This window comes from Lactuca virosa, chromosome 1 (genome assembly GCF_052849685.1).
Source record: "Lactuca virosa cultivar CGN04683 chromosome 1, Lactuca_virosa_CGN04683_v6, whole genome shotgun sequence".
NCBI lineage: Eukaryota > Viridiplantae > Streptophyta > Magnoliopsida > Asterales > Asteraceae > Lactuca > Lactuca virosa.
This window is the reverse complement of record NC_136426.1, coordinates 261,347,906-261,361,054: the sequence shown is the minus strand read 5'-3', so window position 1 is coordinate 261,361,054 and position 13,149 is coordinate 261,347,906. Positions and strand designations below refer to the sequence as shown.

General features: G+C 47.4%; 38 non-coding genes across 38 annotated transcripts; all 38 read right to left on the bottom strand.

The window, feature by feature from the left end:
- Nucleotides 1–80: 80 nt before the first annotated feature.
- LOC145155477 (5S ribosomal RNA) lies at nucleotides 81–199 on the bottom strand. The gene has a single exon (XR_013735915.1). It is a non-coding gene; the product is annotated as a 5S ribosomal RNA (ribosomal RNA).
- Nucleotides 200–425: 226 nt separating this feature from the next.
- On the bottom strand, nucleotides 426–544 carry LOC145144859 (5S ribosomal RNA). The gene has a single exon (XR_013725860.1). It is a non-coding gene; the product is annotated as a 5S ribosomal RNA (ribosomal RNA).
- A 220-nt stretch (nucleotides 545–764) lies between these two features.
- Nucleotides 765–883, bottom strand: LOC145146802 (5S ribosomal RNA). The gene has a single exon (XR_013727729.1). It is a non-coding gene; the product is annotated as a 5S ribosomal RNA (ribosomal RNA).
- A 228-nt stretch (nucleotides 884–1,111) lies between these two features.
- On the bottom strand, nucleotides 1,112–1,230 carry LOC145153776 (5S ribosomal RNA). Its single transcript, XR_013734266.1, has one exon. It is a non-coding gene; the product is annotated as a 5S ribosomal RNA (ribosomal RNA).
- Nucleotides 1,231–1,459: 229 nt separating this feature from the next.
- On the bottom strand, nucleotides 1,460–1,578 carry LOC145155060 (5S ribosomal RNA). The gene has a single exon (XR_013735520.1). It is a non-coding gene; the product is annotated as a 5S ribosomal RNA (ribosomal RNA).
- A 230-nt stretch (nucleotides 1,579–1,808) lies between these two features.
- On the bottom strand, nucleotides 1,809–1,927 carry LOC145143024 (5S ribosomal RNA). Its single transcript, XR_013724085.1, has one exon. It is a non-coding gene; the product is annotated as a 5S ribosomal RNA (ribosomal RNA).
- A 226-nt stretch (nucleotides 1,928–2,153) lies between these two features.
- LOC145153378 (5S ribosomal RNA) lies at nucleotides 2,154–2,272 on the bottom strand. Its single transcript, XR_013733890.1, has one exon. It is a non-coding gene; the product is annotated as a 5S ribosomal RNA (ribosomal RNA).
- Nucleotides 2,273–2,501: 229 nt separating this feature from the next.
- LOC145140989 (5S ribosomal RNA) lies at nucleotides 2,502–2,620 on the bottom strand. Its single transcript, XR_013722388.1, has one exon. It is a non-coding gene; the product is annotated as a 5S ribosomal RNA (ribosomal RNA).
- Nucleotides 2,621–2,851: 231 nt separating this feature from the next.
- LOC145154706 (5S ribosomal RNA) lies at nucleotides 2,852–2,970 on the bottom strand. The gene has a single exon (XR_013735167.1). It is a non-coding gene; the product is annotated as a 5S ribosomal RNA (ribosomal RNA).
- Nucleotides 2,971–3,198: 228 nt separating this feature from the next.
- Nucleotides 3,199–3,317, bottom strand: LOC145149655 (5S ribosomal RNA). Its single transcript, XR_013730508.1, has one exon. It is a non-coding gene; the product is annotated as a 5S ribosomal RNA (ribosomal RNA).
- A 228-nt stretch (nucleotides 3,318–3,545) lies between these two features.
- Nucleotides 3,546–3,664, bottom strand: LOC145153765 (5S ribosomal RNA). The gene has a single exon (XR_013734255.1). It is a non-coding gene; the product is annotated as a 5S ribosomal RNA (ribosomal RNA).
- Nucleotides 3,665–3,893: 229 nt separating this feature from the next.
- On the bottom strand, nucleotides 3,894–4,012 carry LOC145144383 (5S ribosomal RNA). The gene has a single exon (XR_013725391.1). It is a non-coding gene; the product is annotated as a 5S ribosomal RNA (ribosomal RNA).
- Nucleotides 4,013–4,241: 229 nt separating this feature from the next.
- On the bottom strand, nucleotides 4,242–4,360 carry LOC145153753 (5S ribosomal RNA). Its single transcript, XR_013734244.1, has one exon. It is a non-coding gene; the product is annotated as a 5S ribosomal RNA (ribosomal RNA).
- Nucleotides 4,361–4,590: 230 nt separating this feature from the next.
- LOC145155476 (5S ribosomal RNA) lies at nucleotides 4,591–4,709 on the bottom strand. The gene has a single exon (XR_013735914.1). It is a non-coding gene; the product is annotated as a 5S ribosomal RNA (ribosomal RNA).
- A 227-nt stretch (nucleotides 4,710–4,936) lies between these two features.
- LOC145144858 (5S ribosomal RNA) lies at nucleotides 4,937–5,055 on the bottom strand. Its single transcript, XR_013725859.1, has one exon. It is a non-coding gene; the product is annotated as a 5S ribosomal RNA (ribosomal RNA).
- A 219-nt stretch (nucleotides 5,056–5,274) lies between these two features.
- On the bottom strand, nucleotides 5,275–5,393 carry LOC145144382 (5S ribosomal RNA). The gene has a single exon (XR_013725390.1). It is a non-coding gene; the product is annotated as a 5S ribosomal RNA (ribosomal RNA).
- Nucleotides 5,394–5,621: 228 nt separating this feature from the next.
- Nucleotides 5,622–5,740, bottom strand: LOC145153741 (5S ribosomal RNA). The gene has a single exon (XR_013734233.1). It is a non-coding gene; the product is annotated as a 5S ribosomal RNA (ribosomal RNA).
- Nucleotides 5,741–5,970: 230 nt separating this feature from the next.
- Nucleotides 5,971–6,089, bottom strand: LOC145154437 (5S ribosomal RNA). The gene has a single exon (XR_013734908.1). It is a non-coding gene; the product is annotated as a 5S ribosomal RNA (ribosomal RNA).
- Nucleotides 6,090–6,319: 230 nt separating this feature from the next.
- LOC145155475 (5S ribosomal RNA) lies at nucleotides 6,320–6,438 on the bottom strand. The gene has a single exon (XR_013735913.1). It is a non-coding gene; the product is annotated as a 5S ribosomal RNA (ribosomal RNA).
- Nucleotides 6,439–6,665: 227 nt separating this feature from the next.
- On the bottom strand, nucleotides 6,666–6,784 carry LOC145149070 (5S ribosomal RNA). The gene has a single exon (XR_013729932.1). It is a non-coding gene; the product is annotated as a 5S ribosomal RNA (ribosomal RNA).
- A 220-nt stretch (nucleotides 6,785–7,004) lies between these two features.
- LOC145146814 (5S ribosomal RNA) lies at nucleotides 7,005–7,123 on the bottom strand. Its single transcript, XR_013727741.1, has one exon. It is a non-coding gene; the product is annotated as a 5S ribosomal RNA (ribosomal RNA).
- A 228-nt stretch (nucleotides 7,124–7,351) lies between these two features.
- Nucleotides 7,352–7,470, bottom strand: LOC145144380 (5S ribosomal RNA). The gene has a single exon (XR_013725389.1). It is a non-coding gene; the product is annotated as a 5S ribosomal RNA (ribosomal RNA).
- Nucleotides 7,471–7,700: 230 nt separating this feature from the next.
- LOC145153729 (5S ribosomal RNA) lies at nucleotides 7,701–7,819 on the bottom strand. The gene has a single exon (XR_013734222.1). It is a non-coding gene; the product is annotated as a 5S ribosomal RNA (ribosomal RNA).
- Nucleotides 7,820–8,048: 229 nt separating this feature from the next.
- LOC145155059 (5S ribosomal RNA) lies at nucleotides 8,049–8,167 on the bottom strand. Its single transcript, XR_013735519.1, has one exon. It is a non-coding gene; the product is annotated as a 5S ribosomal RNA (ribosomal RNA).
- A 230-nt stretch (nucleotides 8,168–8,397) lies between these two features.
- On the bottom strand, nucleotides 8,398–8,516 carry LOC145153717 (5S ribosomal RNA). The gene has a single exon (XR_013734210.1). It is a non-coding gene; the product is annotated as a 5S ribosomal RNA (ribosomal RNA).
- A 229-nt stretch (nucleotides 8,517–8,745) lies between these two features.
- Nucleotides 8,746–8,864, bottom strand: LOC145155058 (5S ribosomal RNA). Its single transcript, XR_013735518.1, has one exon. It is a non-coding gene; the product is annotated as a 5S ribosomal RNA (ribosomal RNA).
- Nucleotides 8,865–9,093: 229 nt separating this feature from the next.
- LOC145155619 (5S ribosomal RNA) lies at nucleotides 9,094–9,212 on the bottom strand. Its single transcript, XR_013736050.1, has one exon. It is a non-coding gene; the product is annotated as a 5S ribosomal RNA (ribosomal RNA).
- Nucleotides 9,213–9,438: 226 nt separating this feature from the next.
- Nucleotides 9,439–9,557, bottom strand: LOC145153377 (5S ribosomal RNA). Its single transcript, XR_013733889.1, has one exon. It is a non-coding gene; the product is annotated as a 5S ribosomal RNA (ribosomal RNA).
- Nucleotides 9,558–9,786: 229 nt separating this feature from the next.
- On the bottom strand, nucleotides 9,787–9,905 carry LOC145140983 (5S ribosomal RNA). Its single transcript, XR_013722385.1, has one exon. It is a non-coding gene; the product is annotated as a 5S ribosomal RNA (ribosomal RNA).
- A 231-nt stretch (nucleotides 9,906–10,136) lies between these two features.
- On the bottom strand, nucleotides 10,137–10,255 carry LOC145154705 (5S ribosomal RNA). The gene has a single exon (XR_013735166.1). It is a non-coding gene; the product is annotated as a 5S ribosomal RNA (ribosomal RNA).
- A 229-nt stretch (nucleotides 10,256–10,484) lies between these two features.
- LOC145146841 (5S ribosomal RNA) lies at nucleotides 10,485–10,603 on the bottom strand. Its single transcript, XR_013727766.1, has one exon. It is a non-coding gene; the product is annotated as a 5S ribosomal RNA (ribosomal RNA).
- Nucleotides 10,604–10,822: 219 nt separating this feature from the next.
- Nucleotides 10,823–10,941, bottom strand: LOC145144718 (5S ribosomal RNA). Its single transcript, XR_013725723.1, has one exon. It is a non-coding gene; the product is annotated as a 5S ribosomal RNA (ribosomal RNA).
- A 229-nt stretch (nucleotides 10,942–11,170) lies between these two features.
- On the bottom strand, nucleotides 11,171–11,289 carry LOC145153705 (5S ribosomal RNA). The gene has a single exon (XR_013734199.1). It is a non-coding gene; the product is annotated as a 5S ribosomal RNA (ribosomal RNA).
- A 229-nt stretch (nucleotides 11,290–11,518) lies between these two features.
- LOC145140647 (5S ribosomal RNA) lies at nucleotides 11,519–11,637 on the bottom strand. Its single transcript, XR_013722227.1, has one exon. It is a non-coding gene; the product is annotated as a 5S ribosomal RNA (ribosomal RNA).
- Nucleotides 11,638–11,867: 230 nt separating this feature from the next.
- On the bottom strand, nucleotides 11,868–11,986 carry LOC145155474 (5S ribosomal RNA). Its single transcript, XR_013735911.1, has one exon. It is a non-coding gene; the product is annotated as a 5S ribosomal RNA (ribosomal RNA).
- A 227-nt stretch (nucleotides 11,987–12,213) lies between these two features.
- LOC145144857 (5S ribosomal RNA) lies at nucleotides 12,214–12,332 on the bottom strand. The gene has a single exon (XR_013725858.1). It is a non-coding gene; the product is annotated as a 5S ribosomal RNA (ribosomal RNA).
- A 220-nt stretch (nucleotides 12,333–12,552) lies between these two features.
- Nucleotides 12,553–12,671, bottom strand: LOC145155473 (5S ribosomal RNA). Its single transcript, XR_013735910.1, has one exon. It is a non-coding gene; the product is annotated as a 5S ribosomal RNA (ribosomal RNA).
- A 220-nt stretch (nucleotides 12,672–12,891) lies between these two features.
- LOC145153693 (5S ribosomal RNA) lies at nucleotides 12,892–13,010 on the bottom strand. The gene has a single exon (XR_013734188.1). It is a non-coding gene; the product is annotated as a 5S ribosomal RNA (ribosomal RNA).
- Between the last annotated feature and the right edge of the window lie 139 nt (nucleotides 13,011–13,149).

The window sequence follows — 13,149 nt, the reverse complement described above, 5'->3', positions numbered from 1 at the left end:
AGAAATAGCAAGAAAGAAAAAAAACAAAAAAAAAACCGCACGTAAAAATCTAAAAAAACGCAAACGGACAACGAAAAAGGGGGGTGCAACACGAGGACTTCACATGGGGTCACCCATCCTAGTACTACTCTCGCCCAAGCACGCTTAACTGCGGAGTTCTGATGGGATCCGGTGCATTAGTGCTGGTATGATCGCACCCGAAATACTGTCCATGCTTATTGCTTGTATGTCTTAAAAGACACAGAACCTCCTTTGTTTTCGTACGCGAGGCGTGGGACCCACGTGACCGATCGGCTCCGTTCCAAAAATACGAAGACCATGAACCATGAAACGGAGGCCACCCGAGCATAGAAATAGCAAGAAAAAAAAACAAAAAAAAACCGCACGTAAAATCTAAAAAAACGCAAACGGACAACAAAAAAGGGGGGGTGCAACACGAGGACTTCCCAAGACGTCACCCATCCTAGTACTACTCTCGCCCAAGCACGCTTAACTGCGGAGTTCTGATGGGATCCGGTGCATTAGTGCTGGTATGATCGCACCCGAAATACTATCCATGCTTATTGCTTTTATGTCTTAAAAGACGCAGAACCTCCTTTGTTTTCGTACGCGAGGCGTGGAACCCACGTGACCGATCGGCTCCGTTCCAAAAATACGAAAACCATCAACAATGAAGCGGAGGCCACCCGAGCATAGAAATAGCAAGAAAGAAAAAAAAAACCGCACGTAAAATCTAAAAAAACGAAAACGGACAACGAAAAAGGGGGGTGCAACACGAGGACTTCCCAGGGGGTCACCCATCCTAGTACTACTCTCGCACAAGCACGCTTAACTGCGGAGTTCTGATGGGATCCGGTGCATTAGTGCTGGTATGATCGCACCATAAATACTATCCATGCTTATTGCTTGTATGTCTTAAAAGACGCAGAACCTCCTTTGTTTTCGTACGCGAGGCGTGAGACCGACGTGACCGATCGGCTTCGTTCCAAAAATACGAAGACCATGAACCATGAAACGGAGGCCACCCGAGCATAGAAATAGCAAGAAAGAAAAAAAAACAAAAAAAACCGCACGTAAAATCTAAAAAAACGCAAACGGACAACGAAAAAGGGGGGTGCAACACGAGGACTTCCCAGGGGGTCACCCATCCTAGTACTACTCTCGCCCAAGCACGCTTAACTGCGGAGTTCTGATGGGATCCGGTGCATTAGTGCTGGTATGATCGCACCCGAAATACTATCCATGCTTATTGCTTGTATGTCTTAAAAGACGCAGAACCTCCTTTGTTTTCGTACGCGAGGCGTGGAACCCACGTGACCGATCGGCTCCGTTCCAAAAATACGAAAACCATCAACCATGAAGCGGAGGCCACCCGAGCATAGAAATAGCAAGAAAGAAAAAAAAACAAAAAAAAACCGCACGTAAAATCTAAAAAAACGCAAACCGACAACGAAAAAGGGGGGTGCAACACGAGGACTTCCCAGGGGGTCACCCATCCTAGTACTACTCTCGCCCAAGCACGCTTAACTGCAGAGTTCTGATGGGATCCGGTGCATTAGTGCTGGTATGATCGCACCCGAAATACTATCCATGCTTATTGCTTGTATGTCTTAAAAGACGCAGAACCTCCTTTGTTTTCGTACGCGAGGCGTGGGACCCACGTGACCGATCGGCTCCGTTCCAAAAATACGAAGACCATGAACCATGAAACGGAGGCCACCCGAGCATAGAAATAGCAAGAAAGAAAAAAAAAACAAAAAAAAACCGCACGTAAAATCTAAAAAAACGCAAACGGACAACGAAAAAGGGGGGTGCAACACGAGGACTTCCCAGGGAGTCACCCATCCTAGTACTGCTCTCGCCCAAGCACGCTTAACTGCGGAGTTCTGATGGGATCCGGTGCATTAGTGCTGGTATGATCGCACCCGAAATACTGTCCATGCTTATTGCTTGTATGTCTTAAAAGACACAGAACCTCCTTTGTTTTCGTACGCGAGGCGTGGGACCCACGTGACCGATCGGCTCCGTTCCAAAAATACGAAGTCCATGAACCATGAAACGGAGGCCACCCGAGCATAGAAATAGCAAGAAAAAAAAACAAAAAAAAACCGCACGTAAAATCTAAAAAAACGCAAACGGACAACGAAAAAACGGGGGTGCAACACGAGGACTTCCCAAGGGGTCACCCATCCTAGTACTACTCTCGCCCAAGCACGCTTAACTGCGGAGTTCTGATGGGATCCGGTGCATTAGTGCTGGTATGATCGCACCCGAAATACTATCCATGCTTATTGCTTTTATGTCTTAAAAGACGCAGAACCTCCTTTGTTTTCGTACGTGAGGCGTGGAACCCACGTGACCGATCGGCTCCGTTCCAAAAATACGAAAACCATCAACCATGAAGCGGAGGCCACCCGAGCATAGAAATAGCAAGAAAGAAAAAAAAACAAAAAAAAACTGCACGTAAAATCTAAAAAAACGCAAACGGACAACGAAAAAGGGGGGTGCAACACGAGGACTTCCCAGGGGGTCACCCATCCTAGTACTACTCTCGCCCAAGCACGCTTAACTGCAGAGTTCTGATGGGATCCGGTGCATTAGTACTGGTATGATCGCACCCGAAATACTATCCATGCTTATTGCATGTATGTCTTAAAAGACGCAGAACCTCCTTTGTTTTCGTACGCGAGGCGTGGGACCCACGTGACCGACCGGCTCCGTTCCAAAAATACGAAGACCATGAACCATGAAACGAAGGCCACCCGAGCATAGAAATAGCAAGAAAGAAAAAAAAACAAAAAAAAAACCGCACGTAAAATCTAAAAAAACGCAAACGGACAACGAAAAAGGGGGGGTGCAACACGAGGACTTCCCAGGGGGTCACCCATCCTAGTACTACTCTCGCCCAAGCACGCTTGACTGCGGAGTTCTGATGGGATCCGGTGCATTAGTGCTGGTATGATCGCACCCGAAATACTATCCATGCTTATTGCTTGTATGTCTTAAAAGACGCAGAACCTCCTTTGTTTTCGTACGCGAGGCGTGGAACCCACGTGACCGATCGGCTCCGTTCCAAAAATACGAAAACCATCAACCATGAAGCGGAGGCCACCCGAGCATAGAAATAGCAAGAAACAAAAAAAACAAAAAAAAACCGCACGTAAAATCTAAAAAAACGCAAACGGACAACGAAAAAGGGGGGTGCAACACGAGGACTTCCCAGGGGGTCACACATCCGAGTACTACTCTCGCCCAAGCACGCTTAACTGCAGAATTCTGATGGGATCCGGTGCATTAGTGCTGGTATGATCGCACCCGAAATACTATCCATGCTTATTGCATGTATGTCTTAAAAGACGCAGAACCTCCTTTGTTTTCGTACGCGAGGCGTGGGACCCACGTGACCGACCGGCTCCGTTCCAAAAATACGAATACCATGAACCATGAAACGAAGGCCACCCGAGCATAGAAATAGCAAGAAAGAAAAAAAAACAAAAAAAAACCGCACGTAAAATCTAAAAAAACGCAAACGGACAACGAAAAAGGGGGTGCAACACGAGGACTTCCCAGGGGGTCACCCATCCTAGTACTACTCTCGCCCAAGCACGCTTAACTGCGGAGTTCTGATGGGATCCGGTGCATTAGTGCTGGTATGATCGCACCCGAAATACTATCCATGCTTATTGCTTGTATGTCTTAAAAGACGCAGAACCTCCATTGTTTTCGTACGCGAGGCGTGGGACCCACGTGACCGATCGGCTCCGTTCCAAAAATACGAAGACCATGAACCATGAAACGGAGGCCACCCGAGCATAGAAATAGCAAGAAAGAAAAAAAAACAAAAAAAAACCGCACGTAAAATCTAAAAAAACGCAAACGGACAACGAAAAAGGGGGGTGCAACACGAGGACTTCCCAGGGGGTCACCCATCCTAGTACTACTCTCGCACAAGCACGCTTAACTGCGGAGTTCTGATGGGATCCGGTGCATTAGTGCTGGTATGATCGCACCCGAAATACTATCCATGCTTATTGCTTGTATGTCTTAAAAGACGCAGAACCTCATTTGTTTTCGTACGCGAGGCGTGGGACCCACGTGACCGATCGGCTCCGTTCCAAAAATACGAAGACCATGAACCATGAAACGGAGGCCACCCGAGCATAGAAATAGCAAGAAAGAAAAAAAAAACAAAAAAAACCGCACGTAAAATCTAAAAAAACGCAAACGGACAACGAAAAAGGGGGGTGCAACACGAGGACTTCCCAGGGGGTCACCCATCCTAGTACTACTCTCGCCCAAGCACGCTTAACTGCGGAGTTCTGATGGGATCCGGTGCATTAGTGCTGGTATGATCGCACCCAAAATACTATCCATGCTTATTGCTTGTATGTCTTAAAAGACGCAGAAACTCCTTTGTTTTCGTACGCGAGGCGTGCGACCCACGTGACCGATCAGCTCCGTTCCAAAAATACGAAGACCATCAACCATGAAGCGGAGGCCACCCGAGCATAGAAATAGCAAGAAAGAAAAAAAACAAAAAAAAAACCGCACGTAAAAATCTAAAAAAACGCAAACGGACAACGAAAAAGGGGGGTGCAACACGAGGACTTCACATGGGGTCACCCATCCTAGTACTACTCTCGCCCAAGCACGCTTAACTGCGGAGTTCTGATGGGATCCGGTGCATTAGTGCTGGTATGATCGCACCCGAAATACTGTCCATGCTTATTGCTTGTATGTCTTAAAAGACACAGAACCTCCTTTGTTTTCGTACGCGAGGCGTGGGACCCACGTGACCGATCGGCTCCGTTCCAAAAATACGAAGACCATGAACCATGAAACGGAGGCCACCCGAGCATAGAAATAGCAAGAAAAAAAAAACAAAAAAAAACCGCACGTAAAATCTAAAAAAACGCAAACGGACAACAAAAAAGGGGGGGTGCAACACGAGGACTTCCCAAGACGTCACCCATCCTAGTACTACTCTCGCCCAAGCACGCTTAACTGCGGAGTTCTGATGGGATCCGGTGCATTAGTGCTGGTATGATCGCACCCGAAATACTATCCATGCTTATTGCTTTTATGTCTTAAAAGACGCAGAACCTCCTTTGTTTTCGTACGCGAGGCGTGGAACCCACGTGACCGATCGGCTCCGTTCCAAAAATACGAAAACCATCAACAATGAAGCGGAGGCCACCCGAGCATAGAAATAGCAAGAAAGAAAAAAAAACCGCACGTAAAATCTAAAAAAACGCAAACGGACAACGAAAAAGGGGGGTGCAACACGAGGACTTCCCAGGGGGTCACCCATCCTAGTACTACTCTCGCACAAGCACGCTTAACTGCGGAGTTCTGATGGGATCCGGTGCATTAGTGCTGGTATGATCGCACCCGAAATACTATCCATGCTTATTGCTTGTATGTCTTAAAAGACGCAGAACCTCCTTTGTTTTCGTACGCGAGGCGTGGGACCGACGTGACCGATCGGCTCCGTTCCAAAAATACGAAGACCATGAACCATGAAACGGAGGCCACCCGAGCATAGAAATAGCAAGAAAGAAAAAAAAACAAAAAAAACCGCACGTAAAATCTAAAAAAACGCAAACGGACAACGAAAAAGGGGGGTGCAACACGAGGACTTCCCAGGGGGTCACCCATCCTAGTACTACTCTCGCCCAAGCACGCTTAACTGCGGAGTTCTGATGGGATCCGGTGCATTAGTGCTGGTATGATCGCACCCGAAATACTATCCATGCTTATTGCTTGTATGTCTTAAAAGACGCAGAACCTCCTTTGTTTTCGTACGCGAGGCGTGGGACCCACATGACCGATCGGCTCCGTTCCAAAAATACGAAGACCATGAACCATGAAACGGAGGCCACCCGAGCATAGAAATAGCAAGAAAGAAAAAAAAAACAAAAAAAAACCGCACGTAAAATCTAAAAAAACGCAAACGGACAACGAAAAAGGCGGGTGCAACACGAGGACTTCCCAGGGGGTCACCCATCCTAGTACTACTCTCGCCCAAGCACGCTTAACTGCGGAGTTCTGATGGGATCCGGTGCATTAGTGCTGGTATGATCGCACCCAAAATACTATCCATGCTTATTGCTTGTATGTCTTAAAAGACGCAGAAACTCCTTTGTTTTCGTACGCGAGGCGTGCGACCCACGTGACCGATCAGCTCCGTTCCAAAAATACGAAGACCATCAACAATGAAGCGGAGGCCACCCGAGCATAGAAATAGCAAGAAAGAAAAAAAACAAAAAAAAAACCGCACGTAAAAATCTAAAAAAACGCAAACGGACAACGAAAAAGGGGGGTGCAACACGAGGACTTCACATGGGGTCACCCATCCTAGTACTACTCTCGCCCAAGCACGCTTAACTGCGGAGTTCTGATGGGATCCGGTGCATTAGTGCTGGTATGATCGCACCCGAAATACTGTCCATGCTTATTGCTTGTATGTCTTAAAAGACACAGAACCTCCTTTGTTTTCGTACGCGAGGCGTGGGACCCACGTGACCGATCGGCTCCGTTCCAAAAATACGAAGACCATGAACCATGAAACGGAGGCCACCCGAGCATAGAAATAGCAAGAAAAAAAAAACAAAAAAAAACCGCACGTAAAATCTAAAAAAACGCAAACGGACAACAAAAAAGGGGGGGTGCAACACGAGGACTTCCCAAGACGTCACCCATCCTAGTACTACTCTCGCCCAAGCACGCTTAACTGCGTAGTTCTGATGGGATCCGGTGCATTAGTGCTGGTATGATCGCACCCGAAATACTATCCATGCTTATTGCTTTTATGTCTTAAAAGACGCAGAACCTCCTTTGTTTTCGTACGCGAGGCGTGGAACCCACGTGACCGATCGGCTCCGTTCCAAAAATACGAAAACCATCAACAATGAAGCGGAGGCCACCCGAGCATAGAAATAGCAAGAAAGAAAAAAAAAACCGCACGTAAAATCTAAAAAAACGCAAACGGACAACGAAAAAGGGGGGTGCAACACGAGGACTTCCCAGGGGGTCACCCATCCTAGTACTACTCTCGCACAAGCACGCTTAACTGCGGAGTTCTGATGGGATCCGGTGCATTAGTGCTAGTATGATCGCACCCGAAATACTATCCATGTTTATTGCTTGTATGTCTTAAAAGACGCAGAACCTCCTTTGTTTTCGTACGCGAGGCGTGGGACCGACGTGACCGATCGACTCCGTTCCAAAAATACGAAGACCATGAACCATGAAACGGAGGCCACCCGAGCATAGAAATAGCAAGAAAGAAAAAAAAACAAAAAAAACCGCACGTAAAATCTAAAAAAACGCAAACGGACAACGAAAAAGGGGGGTGCAACACGAGGACTTCCCAGGGGGTCACCCATCCTAGTACTACTCTCGCACAAGCACGCTTAACTGCGGAGTTCTGATGGGATCCGGTGCATTAGTGCTGGTATGATCGCACCCGAAATACTATCCATGCTTATTGCTTGTATGTCTTAAAAGACGCAGAACCTCCTTTGTTTTCGTACGCGAGGCGTGGGACCCACGTGACCGATCGGCTCCGTTCCAAAAATACGAAGACCATGAACCATGAAACGGAGGCCACCCGAGCATAGAAATAGCAAGAAAGAAAAAAAAAACAAAAAAAAACCGCACGTAAAATCTAAAAAAACGCAAACGGACAACGAAAAAGGGGGGTGCAACACGAGGACTTCCCAGGGGGTCACCCATCCTAGTACTACTCTCGCCCAAGCACGCTTAACTGCGGAGTTCTGATGGGATCCGGTGCATTAGTGCTGGTATGATCGCACCCGAAATACTATCCATGCTTATTGCTTGTATGTCTTAAAAGACGCAGAACCTCCTTTGTTTTCGTACGCGAGGCGTGGAACCCACGTGACCGATCGGCTCCGTTCCAAAAATACGAAAACCATCAACGATGAAGCGGAGGCCACCCGAGCATAGAAATAGCAAGAAAGAAAAAAAAACAAAAAAAAACCGCACGTAAAATCTAAAAAAACGCAAACCGACAACGAAAAAGGGGGGTGCAACACGAGGACTTCCCAGGGGGTCACCCATCCTAGTACTACTCTCGCCCAAGCACGCTTAACTGCAGAGTTCTGATGGGATCCGGTGCATTAGTGCTGGTATGATCGCACCCGAAATACTATCCATGCTTATTGCTTGTATGTCTTAAAAGACGCAGAACCTCCTTTGTTTTCGTACGCGAGGCGTGGGACCCACGTGACCGATCGGCTCCGTTCCAAAAATACGAAGACCATGAACCATGAAACGGAGGCCACCCGAGCATAGAAATAGCAAGAAAGAAAAAAAAAACAAAAAAAAACCGCACGTAAAATCTAAAAAAACGCAAACGGACAACGAAAAAGGGGGGTGCAACACGAGGACTTCCCAGGGGGTCACCCATCCTAGTACTACTCTCGCCCAAGCACGCTTAACTGCGGAGTTCTGATGGGATCCGGTGCATTAGTGCTGGTATGATCGCACCCGAAATACTATCCATGCTTATTGCTTGTATGTCTTAAAAGACGCAGAACCTCCTTTGTTTTCGTACGCGAGGCGTGGAACCCACGTGACCGATCGGCTCCGTTCCAAAAATACGAAAACCATCAACGATGAAGCGGAGGCCACCCGAGCATAGAAATAGCAAGAAAGAAAAAAAAACAAAAAAAAACCGCACGTAAAATCTAAAAAAACGCAAACCGACAACGAAAAAGGGGGGTGCAACACGAGGACTTCCCAGGGGGTCACCCATCCTAGTACTACTCTCGCCCAAGCACGCTTAACTGCAGAGTTCTGATGGGATCCGGTGCATTAGTGCTGGTATGATCGCACCCGAAATACTATCCATGCTTATTGCTTGTATGTCTTAAAAGACGCAGAACCTCCTTTGTTTTCGTACGCGAGGCGTGGGACCCACGTGACCGATCGGCTCCGTTCCAAAAATACGAAGACCATGAACCATGAAACGGAGGCCACCCGAGCATAGAAATAGCAAGAAAGAAAAAAAAACAAAAAAAAACCGCACGTAAAATCTAAAAAAACGCAAACGGACAACGAAAAAGGGGGGTGCAACACGAGGACTTCCCAGGGAGTCACCCATCCTAGTACTACTCTCGCCCAAGCACGCTTAACTGCGGAGTTCTGATGGGATCCGGTGCATTAGTGCTGGTATGATCGCACCCGAAATACTGTCCATGCTTATTGCTTGTATGTTTTAAAAGACACATAACCTCCTTTGTTTTCGTACGCGAGGCGTGGGACCCACGTGACCGATCGGCTCCGTTCCAAAAATACGAAGTCCATGAACCATGAAACGGAGGCCACCCGAGCATAGAAATAGCAAGAAAAAAAAACAAAAAAAAACCGCACGTAAAATCTAAAAAAACGCAAACGGACAACGAAAAAACGGGGGTGCAACACGAGGACTTCCCAAGGGGTCACCCATCCTAGTACTACTCTCGCCCAAGCACGCTTAACTGCGGAGTTCTGATGGGATCCGGTGCATTAGTGCTGGTATGATCGCACCCGAAATACTATCCATGCTTATTGCTTTTATGTCTTAAAAGACGCAGAACCTCCTTTGTTTTCGTACGTGAGGCGTGGAACCCACGTGACCGATCGGCTCCGTTCCAAAAATACGAAAACCATCAACCATGAAGCGGAGGCCACCCGAGCATAGAAATAGCAAGAAAGAAAAAAAAACAAAAAAAAACTGCACGTAAAATCTAAAAAAACGCAAACGGACAACGAAAAAGGGGGGTGCAACACGAGGACTTCCCAGGGGGTCACCCATCCTAGTACTACTCTCGCCCAAGCACGCTTAACTGCAGAGTTCTGATGGGATCCGGTGCATTAGTACTGGTATGATCGCACCCGAAATACTATCCATGCTTATTGCATGTATGTATTAAAAGACGCAGAACCTCCTTTGTTTTCGTACGCGAGGCGTGGGACCCACGTGACCGACCGGCTCCGTTCCAAAAATACGAAGACCATGAACCATGAAACGAAGGCCACCCGAGCATAGAAATAGCAAGAAAGCAAAAAAAACAAAAAAAAAACCGCACGTAAAATCTAAAAAAACGCAAACGGACAACGAAAAAGGGGGGGTGCAACACGAGGACTTCCCAGGGGGTCACCCATCCTAGTACTACTCTCGCCCAAGCACGCTTGACTGCGGAGTTCTGATGGGATCCGGTGCATTAGTGCTGGTATGATCGCACCCGAAATACTATCCATGCTTATTGCTTGTATGTCTTAAAAGACGCAGAACCTCCTTTGTTTTCGTACGCGAGGCGTGGAACCCACGTGACCGATCGGCTCCGTTCCAAAAATACGAAAACCATCAACCATGAAGCGGAGGCTACCCGAGCATAGAAATAGCAAGAAACAAAAAAAAACAAAAAAAAACCGCACGTAAAATCTAAAAAAACGCAAACGGACAACGAAAAAGGGGGGTGCAACACGAGCACTTCCCAGGGGGTCACCCATCCTAGTACTACTCTCGCCCAAGCACGCTTAACTGCAGAATTCTGATGGGATCCGGTGCATTAGTGCTGGTATGATCGCACCCGAAATACTATCCATGCTTATTGCATGTATGTCTTAAAAGACGCAGAACCTCCTTTGTTTTCGTACGCGAGGCGTGGAACCCACGTGACCGATCGGCTCCGTTCCAAAAATACGAAAACCATCAACAATGAAGCGGAGGCCACCCGAGCATAGAAATAGCAAGAAAGAAAAAAAAACCGCACGTAAAATCTAAAAAAACGCAAACGGACAACGAAAAAGAGGGGTGCAACACGAGGACTTCCCAGGGGGTCACCCATCCTAGTACTACTCTCGCACAAGCACGCTTAACTACGGAGTTCTGATGGGATCCGGTGCATTAGTGCTGGTATGATCGCACCCGAAATACTATCCATGCTTATTGCTTGTATGTCTTAAAAGACGCAGAACCTCCTTTGTTTTCGTACGCGAGGCGTGGGACCGACGTGACCGATCGGCTCCGTTCCAAAAATACGAAGACCATGAACCATGAAACGGAGGCCACCCGAGCATAGAAATAGCAAGAAAGAAAAAAAAAACAAAAAAAACCGCACGTAAAATCTAAAAAAACGCAAACGGACAACGAAAAAGGGGGGTGCAACACGAGGACTTCCCAGGGGGTCACCCATCCTAGTACTACTCTCGCCCAAGCACGCTTAACTGCGGAGTTCTGATGGGATCCGGTGCATTAGTGCTGGTATGATCGCACCCGAAATACTATCCATGCTTATTGCTTGTATGTCTTAAAAGACGCAGAACCTCCTTTGTTTTCGTACGCGAGGCGTGGGACCCACATGACCGATCGGCTCCGTTCCAAAAATACGAAGACCATGAACCATGAAACGGAGGCCACCCGAGCATAGAAATAGCAAGAAAGAAAAAAAAACAAAAAAAAACCGCACGTAAAATCTAAAAAAACGCAAACGGACAACGAAAAAGGGGGGTGCAACACGAGGACTTCCCAGGGGGTCACCCATCCTAGTACTACTCTCGCCCAAGCAAGCTTAACTGCGGAGTTCTGATGGGATCCGGTGCATTAGTGCTGGTATGATCGCACCCAAAATACTATCCATGCTTATTGCTTGTATGTCTTAAAAGACGCAGAAACTCCTTTGTTTTCGTACGCGAGGCGTGCGACCCACGTGACCGATCCGCTCCGTTCCAAAAATACGAAGACCATCAACAATGAAGCGGAGGCCACCCGAGCATAGAAATAGCAAGAAAGAAAAAAAACAAAAAAAAAACCGCACGTAAAAATCTAAAAAAACGCAAACGGACAACGAAAAAGGGGGGTGCAACACGAGGACTTCACATGGGGTCACCCATCCTAGTACTACTCTCGCCCAAGCACGCTTAACTGCGGAGTTCTGATGGGATCCGGTGCATTAGTGCTGGTATGATCGCACCCGAAATACTGTCCATGCTTATTGCTTGTATGTCTTAAAAGACACAGAACCTCCTTTGTTTTCGTACGCGAGGCGTGGGACCCACGTGACCGATCGGCTCCGTTCCAAAAATACGAAGACCATGAACCATGAAACGGAGGCCACCCGAGCATAGAAATAGCAAGAAAAGAAAAACAAAAAAAAACCGCACGTAAAATCTAAAAAAACGCAAACGGACAACAAAAAAGGGGGGGTGCAACACGAGGACTTCCCAAGACGTCACCCATCCTAGTACTACTCTCGCCCAAGCACGCTTAACTGCGGAGTTCTGATGGGATCCGGTGCATTAGTGCTGGTATGATCGCACCCGAAATACTATCCATGCTTATTGCTTTTATGTCTTAAAAGACGCAGAACCTCCTTTGTTTTCGTACGCGAGGCGTGGAACCCACGTGACCGATCGGCTCCGTTCCAAAAATACGAAAACCATCAACAATGAAGCGGAGGCCACCCGAGCATAGAAATAGCAAGAAAGAAAAAAAAAACCGCACGTAAAATCTAAAAAAACGCAAACGGACAACGAAAAAGGGGGGTGCAACACGAGGACTTCACATGGGGTCACCCATCCTAGTACTACTCTCGCCCAAGCACGCTTAACTGCGGAGTTCTGATGGGATCCGGTGCATTAGTGCTGGTATGATCGCACCCGAAATACTATCCATGCTTATTGCTTGTATGTCTTAAAAGACGCAGAACCTCCTTTGTTTTCGTACGCGAGGCGTGGGACCCACGTGACCGATCGGCTCCGTTCCAAAAATACGAAAACCATCAACAATGAAGCGGAGGCCACCCGAGCATAGAAATAGCAAGAAAGAAAAAAAAAACCGCACGTAAAATCTAAAAAAACGCAAACGGACAACGAAAAAGGGGGGTGCAACACGAGGACTTCCCAGGGGGTCACCCATCCTAGTACTACTCTCGCCCAAGCACGCTTAACTGCGGAGTTCTGATGGGATCCGGTGCATTAGTGCTGGTATGATCGCACCCGAAATACTATCCATGCTTATTGCTTTTATGTCTTAAAAGACGCAGAACCTCCTTTGTTTTCGTACGCGAGGCGTGGAACCCACGTGACCGATCGGCTCCGTTCCAAAAATACGAAAACCATCAACAATGAAGCGGAGGC